The sequence below is a fragment of the Salvia hispanica genome, chromosome 4, assembly GCF_029641045.1.
Source record: "Salvia hispanica isolate PSC_SH4W2 chromosome 4, Shi_PSC_v1, whole genome shotgun sequence".
Lineage (NCBI taxonomy): Eukaryota > Viridiplantae > Streptophyta > Magnoliopsida > Lamiales > Lamiaceae > Salvia > Salvia hispanica.
Genome location: NC_142695.1, coordinates 39,612,951 through 39,624,505, shown reverse-complemented (window position 1 = coordinate 39,624,505; position 11,555 = coordinate 39,612,951). Strand labels below are relative to the sequence as shown.

At 33.7% G+C, this 11,555-nt stretch overlaps 2 pseudogenes across 1 annotated transcript; one reads left to right on the top strand and one right to left on the bottom strand.

Annotated features, from left to right (window-relative positions):
• Window positions 1-224: 224 nt before the first annotated feature.
• On the top strand, window positions 225-9,956 carry LOC125195126 (putative galacturonosyltransferase 9; annotated as a pseudogene). Its single transcript, XR_016128895.1, has 4 exons — window positions 225-345; window positions 7,531-7,727; window positions 7,930-9,163; window positions 9,268-9,956. The product of XR_016128895.1 is annotated as a putative galacturonosyltransferase 9 (transcript).
• Window positions 9,957-10,731: 775 nt separating this feature from the next.
• On the bottom strand, window positions 10,732-11,308 carry LOC125195125 (protein GLUTAMINE DUMPER 5 pseudogene; annotated as a pseudogene).
• Between the last annotated feature and the right edge of the window lie 247 nt (window positions 11,309-11,555).

Sequence of the window (11,555 nt, the reverse complement as noted above, 5' to 3'; positions counted from 1 at the left end):
TTTTAAATTAGTTCAAAAAGTTTAAAATCTACGTGTATCATACAAAAATTTAATTAGCGTTCCAAATTGATATATTCCGTCTAAAATTACTCTAAATTATTTAACACCGTTACTTTTTATCTGCTTTGCATTAATGCAAATCATCCTCTTACTTTTCTTAGTAGCGGTCGAAGACTAAAGTTTGCAGAGGAGGAGAATAGGCTGTCACAATAGAAGTTCAAAAAATGATAATCATCGTGCTTCAGCTTCTGGATCTCAAACCTTCTCGAACAGGGATTTTCCATAAGTCTTCGTCCATGGCCTCAGTGGTGGTCCCTTTAAAACTTGGCATGTATCTGAAGACAAGTCATCAACAAAGTCTGGCCTTGTTGAGAAGATTGACGAAGAAGCTGGAAAACAAGGATTTCCTGGCCTGGTAATGGTTTGCAGCTGACTTTCCTCATGACCGATTTTTCAGCCTCAAATACAAGGTTACTTTGATTCAAGATTCCATCCACCATCAGTAGTCAAATTTTAATAAATTAAAACAACAAAGAAGGAAATTAGGAAAACTTGAAGATGATTAATGAACAACAACTCAGAAGAGCACAATTTGGAAGCATATGACAGCAATCATTTTTTCTTTAAGCGAATTTTAGTTTTTGGCAACAACTCAGAAACGCGTAATGGATGTTTTTCATTAATGCAAAGCAGATAAAAAGTAATGGTGTTAAAGAATTTAGACGGAATGTATCAATTTGAAACACTATTTAAACTTTTTGTATGATACGAGAGTGATCAATTGCTAACTCATCATTTAATTGCTAACTACAACTATTTAAGGCCATAGGATTTTAGAAAACGTGTGGTCTACAATTTGCCATGTGTAATTTTTATTTTTATTAATAAAATAAAAAAAGATAAAAAAAAGTCCAAATTAGAGTTTTGGATGAAAATGTTAATATAGTGTTTCGAAAATATCAACACAATGCTTTGAGAATGTCAACACAATGCTTTAAGAATGTTAACTCATTGCTTATATTGATATTCTACATGTATTATATTGACATTTTTTTTAAAAAATGTTGACATTTCTGTTTGGACGAAAAAATTAAAAAAATTCGATTTTTTTTTTCAAATTTTGGCGTCGGAACATATGCATGTAGGATATCGTTGGAATCCCTATAAAATTATCTTTAATTTGATATATGTTATATGAATTTAAAGTTTTGGGATTTCTTTTAAAAGTTAGTTATAACTAAACATATAGTTACTTGACATTAATACCCCTATTGACATTTTTTGTAATTAATCCTATGACTTTATTGACGTTTTTTGTTGATCGTATTGACATTTAGGGATTAATGATCTAAGCCCTTAATTTGAATATATAATGGCTATTATTTAGTTGTAGTTAGCAATTAATTTATGAGTTAGCAATATAACACTCTCCTTGTATGATATATGTAAACTTAAAATTTTTTGTACTAATTTGAAATATTGATGAAACCTCTTGAATGTATGATGTAATTACCCCGCTTAATGGCTAATCATGTTAAACGCTAACTTGAAAAATTTACTTGTAACCTCTTTAATGCATATAATAAATAAAACAGGAATATAAACTTAATAGCTAGTAATATAAAAATAAAAATGACACTGAATAAAAATGATATGAAATATTTAATGGAGGAGTAGTGATATATGGCAAGTGCTCATTAAGTACATAACTAGAGAACAAATCACAGCCACAAGATCAAAAAAATCAAGGGCTAGATTAGGTAATCAATGGTTATTTTTCGCAGTTCATTGCATACACAATTTATTTCAATACGGGGTCCAGAGCCTTTGTCATAGCGGCAAGGAGCTTAGACATCAATGTATGAGGTGCTGAGTTCGAGCCCCCTTGAAATCAGTTGTAATTTCCTCATTTCTTAGGAGTTATTAAAAAAAATTACTTCAACACGGGGGTATTTACTTCATTTCATAATTAGGGTAAAAAATTAGAGTTCACAGATTACAAAAAATCAACTCATTCACATTCCGCCTCTCCGCCTCTTCTTCTCTCAAAACCTCTCTGAAAACGCAATGATTCTTCATCTTCATCCATCATCTCCTATCAATTAAACTGAAATCGACGATAACCATCTCCGTTTCAACATCTCCATTGATCGATTCAACATCTAAATCTGTCGATTCAACATCTTTGTCTTCGCGGTACAGACGTCGTCGCCGGCGTGAGGCGGCATGTGCTGCTGCCAGACTCTCACGGCTGTCGCACCCCTTCAGCGTCATCACCTCACCATAGCCGCTGTCGGTGTGCCATTGTTGCAGATTTGCCGCCGCGACCACCGTCGGTTTGTGCTCGGAGTTTTCTAACTCCACCGCTGCCTATGTCAGCTCGAAGCTACATCATCTTCATCTCCTTCGCGCTGCCTCTGCTCACCGTCTTTGTTTCTGCTGCCGAGTCACCATCTTGGACAAATGCGCCTTGTCGTTGTTGCTGAGTACAATTAACTCTTGAATACTGAATTGAAGGCAATACTTGGTTAAAAAATGCGATGAACAAATGCATTTTGTTTGATTACTCAATCCATTTTGTTCAATAATTGGGGGTAGTTATGATTTTCTGAAGCTGAAGGCTCTTCCGTGGACACTGAAGAAGTGAAGTACTATGTTAGAAGCATTTGAAATCCTACTGAAATGAAGTAAAAACATAGTCCAATAAAGTAATAATATTTTTAAATGAAGTAATTAACTACTGGAATAAATTGAATTTTTACACTAAATAAAGTAAAAACCTTGTTCAGTGAATTTGAATAAAGCATGTGTTGAATTAATTTGAAAACCTATTGGAATGAACTAAAAATATTGAATGAAGTAACGACCCATTTGAATGAAGTAATAAACCAACTTGAATGAAGTAATACCTACTAGAATGAAGTAAAAATATATTTATTCGATAATTGATATATTGGAATGAAGTAACGACCCATTTGAATAAAATCTAATTTGGTATCTAGTTTGGTCTTTAAAATTGGTTCGAGATTGATCAAAACTCCCATTATATACAAATCTACCCCTTGGTGCAGAACTAGAGACCAAATTAGGGCCCTTAGATCTAATTTTTTATGGATGAAATGAGAAAATTGAGTGAAAATTTTCGTCCTTCATCAGATAGCCACATTACTTCAACGAGGGTCTTTTTTTGTCAAATTACATTAATAGTTTATTATTTCATTCTAGTAGGCTTATTACTTCATTACAGTAGTTAATTACTTCATTTTAGTATTTTAGTACTTCATTTTAGTAATATACCCTACTGTATAAACATAGCATTTATATTACTTCATTATCATAATTTATTAATTCATCTTATCAATTTACTACTTCATTAAAAAGAATATGTAGTTCATTTTAATGTTGAAAGAACACAACAGTTAATATAATGAGAGTTTATGAATTAAACCCATTAGTTTCTATGTGGGGGTAATATTCTGCACTAGAGCCTTCAGTTTCTTGTCCTCTGCATATAACACAGTTTGTATGTTCATTCATGTGTGCAATGACATGAATGAAGTAATAAAGTGTATGAATGAAGTACTTGCCTAAGTAATTTGAGAGGATTTCCAAAGAAATACTCGCATTCATCTTCTTTTTAGAGGAATTTTCACCTATAAATAAGAATACAGAATAAATTTACAACATATCATATATAATTATAGATAGTTCACTTGGAATATTATGTTACTTCATTTAATGTGATTTTCACTTTATATTACTTCATAAAAGACACAATTAACTTCATTATATCAATTTACTACTTCAGCAAAAAGAATATGTAGTTTATTTTAATGTGCAAACAACACATCAATTAAAGATATTACTTCATTATAATGTATTATTACTTCATTTTTAGAGTCATTTATTTCATTATAATGTTTTATTACTTCATTTTAGTAATAAAACCTACTGTATAAACAAATCATTTATATTACTTCATTATCATAACTTATTACTTCATTATATGAATTCAATATTTCACAACAACTCTATTATAGTTAATAGGAAAACAGATCAGTTGCATTACCTCATCACATAAAATATGTAGTTCATTTGAATATGCAAACAATACAACAGTTAATTTTAATTCTAAAATCCTAATCTCATACAAAACAGTAAACATATAGTTCATATTTATAGACTATTACTTCATTATCATTTTTATTAATAAAACTTACTGTATAAACAGATCATTTATATTATTTCATTATCATAATTTATTACTTCATCATATCAATTACTACTTAATTAAAAAGAATATATAGTTCATTTTAATGTGCAAACTTCACATCAGTTAAAGATGTTACTTCATTATAATGTATTATTACCTCATTTTTAGAGTCATTTACTTCATTATAATGTTTTATTACTTCATTTTAGTAATAAAACCTACTTTATAAACAAATCATTTATATTACTTCATTATCATAACTTATTACTTCATTATATGAATTCAATACTTCACAACAACTATATTATAGTTGATAGGAAAACAAATTAGTTGCATTACTTCATCACATAAAATATGTACTCCCTCCGTCCCGCTTAAGATGATACGTTTTCCTTTTTAGTTTGTCCCAACTAAGATGATACATTTCCTTTTTTGGTAACTTTCTCTCTCCAATTAATACACTCAACCACTTTTTCTCACTCCTATTAAAATATCCATCTTTCTTTATCTCTCTACTTTAATACTTACATCCATCTTCTCTCTCTCTAATTAAACACTTTAACCAATAACTCCTAAAACCCCGTGCCGGCTAAGCAATGTGTCATCTTAGCCGGGACGGAGGGAGTAGTTCATTTGAATATGCAAACAATACAACAGTTAATTTTAATTCTAAAATCCTAAACTCATACAAAACAGTAAACATATAGTTCATATTTATAGACTATTACTTCATTATCATTTTTATTACTTCATTTCGAAATAAAACTTACTGTATAAACAGATCATTTATATTACTTCATTATCATAATTTACTACTTCATCTTATCAATTTACTACTTCATTAAAAAGAATATATAGTTCATTTTAATGTGCAAACAACACATCAGTTAAAGATGTTACTTCATTATAATGTATTATTACTTCATTTTTAGAGTCATTTACTTCATTATAATGTTTTATTACTTCATTTTAGTAATAAAACATACTGTATAAACAAATCATTTATATTACTTCATTATCATAACTTATTACTTCATTATATGAATTCAATACTTTACAACAACTAGATTATAGTTAATAGGAAAACAGATTAGTTGCATTCTCATCACATAAAATATATAGTTCATTTGAATAAAACAGTTAAATAATTCGCACCTATAGTGTACCCAAAATAAGTATGCTGAACGAAAAAAAAATTCAACGAAACAAAACTCATTAACAATGAACTAAAACCATTGGAAAGTGAACTAAATACATGTAAGAAGTGAACTAAAACCACCACCTAGGCCTATCCATTTTCTCCTGCATTTTCTTCAAGAGGAGCAGTCCTCACTTCGCCTCGTTACCCCAGCAAACCTTTTGGAAGCCGTACAATGAAGACTTCAGGCCACTCTTTCACCTTGACACCAAAATTAATCATAATTATCGACGATGATGAAGACGACGACAAGCCAGAACTGCACCATCATAGCAAAGAGAAGGTTGGCGAACCTAACGTGGAACTCAACTCAGATATCCAAGGACCTCAATAGATGGGATCATCATCTTCCAATTGTGTCTATGTAATATTACATACACGGGTACAGGGTGAAGACAAAATTCACCCCTCAGCTCAGAATCAAAATAATCCTCCGACGATCGTATCGAAATTGAATCCATGTGATCAGGGAATTCGGATGTCGCTGATCAATCACGCTGGAGGAATGAATCATGGCTGATCAATTGCAATGGAGGAATGAATCGTGATTAATGAATAAGAAAATATCGCACTGGAGGAACAAATTGTGGATGATCAATCGCGTTGGACGATTTACGATGAAGACGATCAGAAATCTGAAATAACGTGAGATGAATAATTTAGGAATCATGCAATTTACGATGAAGAACAAATCTGGACGAATCATAATGAAGAACAAATTTTGAATTTCATATTTTTGGAAGAAATCGTAAGCTGAATTTGTTTCAGATTGTACAAATTGCGCAGAAGACAATTCACGTTGATACATCTGAGATATCGATTTCCCAAAATGCACTTGAACAAGTGTTTTTTCATAAAAATATGAAAATTTGTTTAAGCCATAGGATTAATTTGGAGTACCAAGATGTATAACTGCGATTTGTTCTCTAGTTATATACTTAAAATTAGTTAGACTTTGATCACTTCTCTTTAATGGAGTAACATTGGTAGAGCAAGTGAAGAGTCTTCGTAAACAATTTTTAATGAGAAAAAGTGAAGAATATATTAATTAATCTAAAATCAAATGAAGTAAGTATGTAAAACTATTTTATTTTATTTATTCATTTTGACATTAATTAAAAAATAAAATATAAAAAACAATACATCAAAATTGGTTGATGAAACATTTTTATGCATATTTTTGTGAGAGGGGGGAGTAGACTATCATAACCATTCTTGCAAGTTGCACCTTATTAATAGCAATACTCCATCGGGCCAATTAAGTTGAGTCAAAAAATTTGGACACTGAAATTAAGAAAATGTGTTAAAAAGTTGGAGAGAAGAATAAAGTGGAAAAGATAAAAAAAGGATGAAATAAAGTAAGAGTGATTTGATATTTTGTTTTTTGTCAAAAAAAAAGGGAAATTACTCAACTTAGTTGGGACATTCCAAAAAGAAATACAACTCAACTTATTTGGGATGGATCATGGAGGCAATAGTATTTAGGAAGTATTGCTATTTTCTACTCCCTAAGTACTCATTATGTTCCTTATTAACTGAGATATTTCTTTTCAGTATAGAGATTAAGAATAATGTGTTAAGTGGACGATGAGATGATAAATAAAGTAAGAAAAAATAAAATAAGAGAGATATAAAATAAGCAAGACGGTTATTTTTTGTCCAAAATAAAAATGATTTAATTAATTTGAAATTTTTAAATAAAATGACTCTATTAGTATGGACTAATTTGATAAATGAATTCGAGTTGGGCACGGTACATTTAGGTGTATAGGCATAATTATACATCCGTACTGATTAAATTATACTTGTAATTCTAATTAAGAATGAACTATTCTGACTGAAGTTTGATGAATCTTAATAGGTGAAGTTGTGATTACAGTTCCGTATTTTAGATGTGAAACGAAGACGATGAAGTGCGATATATTAATCGAATATAGCAAAGTATTCACCGACGCCGAACTTCTTCAACTCCTCACAGCTAACTCACAGATCTTTTACTCCTCAATTCTCTCTCTCACTCACCCACAACAGCACACAGAACATAGATTCGCGTGTATCTATATCCGAGCTCACATTCCAATCCACCACTAAGAACTAAGTAGTCTACTGTTTCGATAAGCAACCACCGAGTTGGGGATTGGCCGGATTCGCGTGGTAATTCCTCTGGCGGTCCGGGCCACTCGTGTCGGATCGGCCAGCGGATCCCTCCTCCGCAGCCTTTTCAGCTACCGGGTCTTCGTTTCCGCCATGCTCACGCTTCTTTTCCTAGCTACTCTCTCCGTCCTCCTCGCATCTCACCCATCGCACAACGACTCAGTTAGTACTCACAATTCATGACACACTCGGTTTTCTTTTTCTCTATTTAGTGCGCGATTTCCTACATTTTGACCTCAATGATTCCTGATTTAATGCATATGATGAACTTATATCACGCTCAATTAGTTTGTTGGATATGGTTCCTGTTTTGTTGATATTGAACCTAATCAGATGCTTCTTTGCTAAAAATTGTTGTGAGCAGCTTGTGGATGTTACAGGGAATGCACATGTAAGACGACCCTAAGTTTTCTAGCGTGGCAGTCAGATCCGGTGAAGACTAGGTTAGATTTGATCTATAACCAGGCAAACAATCATGTTGCATTAGTAAATGCATATGCTACCTACGCCAGAAAACTCAAGCTTGAGATATCCAAGCAGCTTAAGATGTTTGATGATTTGTCTCATAATTTCTCTGACCTCCAACTGAAGCAGGCTTATCGCGCCGCACTGCTTGAATCTGATGGTCCGGTTGATGAGGATGTCTTGAGGCAGTTCGAGAAAGAGGTCAAAGATAAAGTTAAGATTGCTAGGCTTATGATAGCTGAGAACAAGGAATCATACGACAATCAGTTAAAGATTCAGAAATTGAAGGATACGATATTTGCTGTGAATGAGTTGCTGTTAAAGGCCAAGAAAAATGGGGTCTTTGCTAGCGTTATCGCGGCAAAATCAACTCCCAAGAGTTTGCATTGTTTAGCAATGCGGCTTATGGAGGAGAGAATCGCTCATCCTGAAAAGTATGTGGATGATGAGCCGGGACCAGAGCTTGAGGATCCTAACCTATACCACTATGCTTTGTTCTCTGACAACGTGATTGCAATCTCTGTGGTGGTAATCTCTGTCGTTAAAAATGCAAAGGAGCCATGGAAACATGTATTCCATGTTGTTACCGATAGAATGAATTATGCAGCTACAAAGGTTTGGTTTAAGATGAGGCCATTGGAAGGGGGTGCCCATATTGAGATCAAGGCAGTGGATGATTTCAAGTTCTTAAATCCTTCATATGCACCTGTGCTTAAGCAGCTTCAATCTGTTAGGTTAAGGAAGTATTACTTTGAGACCAGAGCTGAGAACACCTCTACAGATGTAAACAACATGAAGTATAGTATTTATCGATGCTCAATCACCTTCGGTTCTACTTGCCTGAACTCTACCCGAAGCTGCACAAGATTCTATTTCTGGATGATGATGTTGTAGTTCAGAAGGATTTGACTGCCTTGTGGACAATTGATTTGGAAGGGAAGGTTAATGGTGCTGTTAGCACTTGCTTTGGATCGTTCCATCGTTTCTCTGAATATTTAAACTTTTCTCATCCTCTCATCAAGCAGAAGTTTAGTCCTAGGGCGTGTGCTTGGGCTTTTGGCATGAATATTTTTGACCTCAATGCTTGGAGACAGGAGAAATGCACTGAGCAATATCATTATTGGCAGGATTTGGTAAGTCACTACACACACTTCTGCAATTTACTTACCTAGATATGTTGTTGGGAATTTACTTTTCCATTATTTGGTCATTAATTCATATGGTTAATAAATTTCAGAATGAGGATCGTTCATTATGGAAGATGGGGACTCTACCAGCTGGGCTTGTTACGTTTTACTCAACAACCAAGCCATTGGACAAAGCTTGGCACGTGCAGGGGCTCGGTATCAATCCTAGTATCAGTATGGAGGAAATTGAGAAGGCTGCCGTTATCCATTTCAGTGGAGACATGAAGCCATGGCTGGATATTGCCATGAACCTTTACAAGCATCTATGGACAAAGTATGTTGATAACCAAATGGAATTTGTGCAAATGTGCAATTTTGGTATGTAGAGAGAAGCACGTTTATGACCGGAGCAAGCACAAGGTACCAGATACATATATACAAGTCATGGCTTTGAAGAACGTAGGTTCCACGTAACTTTCGCCACAAAAAATTTCTGGTAGCTGCTATTTATCTTAGTTAACGTGGATGGGCCTGGGAAACTTTTGTGTTTTGTATACTCATAAACCTATTCTTTGTAGAAGATAGGCATAATGATTTGGATATAGAGAAGACTAGCATCCTTTCACCACCAAGCTTCTTAAGCCAAAGCTATTCTCTAGTTTGGTACCACTTGTGAAAATCTGCTCATTGTCTGTGGTGTTGTTTAACGTTCTTACAGATTGGATTCCACCAAACCAAAAATGACTCTGTTTATGTATTATAAGATTATACATCAATTATATTCTAAGATTTGGCAGTGTGCATATGTGCAAAATGGGGATATGTTGTGTTTCTTCTATGTGCATTTATAAAATCTGCAGTGCACTTTTGAAACATGAAATGGAATTAAATTCTAATTTAATTAAAAATCATTTGTTTGGTAATATAATGTATAATTGATATGTAATATTTAATTTAAAGAAATTGCATACATTATACATACTAAATACATTCATTGCACACACTCTCGGAATACACACTGCACACACATAACACACATCATATCCATGACAATGATGACATGCCACACAATACATGCAACAAACACACAACATGCAACCAAATATACAACACATACTGCACCACATATACACACTCGCGAAAACACACAGTACACGCACAATATGCACACAAAACAATACTTCTGTGATATACGTGGAAGATATATTATAATTTTAATAAATATCCTCTTGATTTGATTTTCAATAATCATTTCTTGATTCTTACCTTCATTCTTTTCTTTGATTTCGATTTATTTCCAACAAAATGTATGAGTTCGCAAAGCAGTAAATACAATAGCAACTGAGTTTTTCAGAGAAAAACATGCGTTGTTAAATAGGATTCAATATTTGTTAAAGAGATTTAAATATACTCGTATGAATTTTGGTGGGAAAACGCCTTATACTAGATTGTGTTATATCATTGTCAAATTTGGTCCCTTTATTCTCGTAATAAAAAGTGGGCAAATAAAACACCTAACATATCATGAAACAATCCTGCTTAAACCCAACAATGAATTTTTTAGGACATGGACATGATGGAATCTTCCAATAAAATTATAAGCAAATAACAAATCGGCTGCAAAATTTGTTATTGACTAGATCATCTCGAGGAACATTAACAAACAATCAACCTACATATGTAAATTAACTCTAATTTTACCTAATGGAAAAAATGTTGTTGAAAGAAATGCAAGGCCTCAAAGTTGTTGATGGGGCCGGGCGGGGATGGGTTTAGCGAGGTAGGTGGGGTTAGTTTCTCCGGCCATGATGACAACTATTCTGGGCTCCATCTCCGGCTGCAAAGCCGGTGCCTCCTTCACCGACTTTTGGGTTGAAGATTCCTCCCCCGACGATGAACGCTTATATGAGCAAGCCAGAACTAGTAATGCCAGAGCCACCACTCCCATCACAAGAGCTATAGCGCCGAAGAGGTACGGAATCGGCGAGTTCCATCTCTGGAAACCGGCGTCAGCAGCCGCAGCTGTCGTGGTTGTAGGGTGTTGGATATTTGCTTCCATCTTTCTCTCTCTATTTTCTTGGGTCACTTTCTGTTTCTCCGTGTGTGTATTTATATATGAAGATCTTTGTCTTGTGACAGGTTGTACTTGAATTTGATTTTCTATACTATATATATAGTGTGTGGAAGAGAGTGTGAATAAAGGGAAATGAGGTGGAAAAGGGTTGAGGAAGAGTGCATGGGAATGGGATTAGGATGGTGATTTGTGTGTGACAGAAGCGACTCAGAACTGAGCAAATTAAAGTTAATTATTCTTGGCTATTGCTTTGCTGTATGATGATTCACATTTCTCAATGGCTTACTTGCTACCAAAGTTTCTCTTTCTTTTATTGCTTTTCCA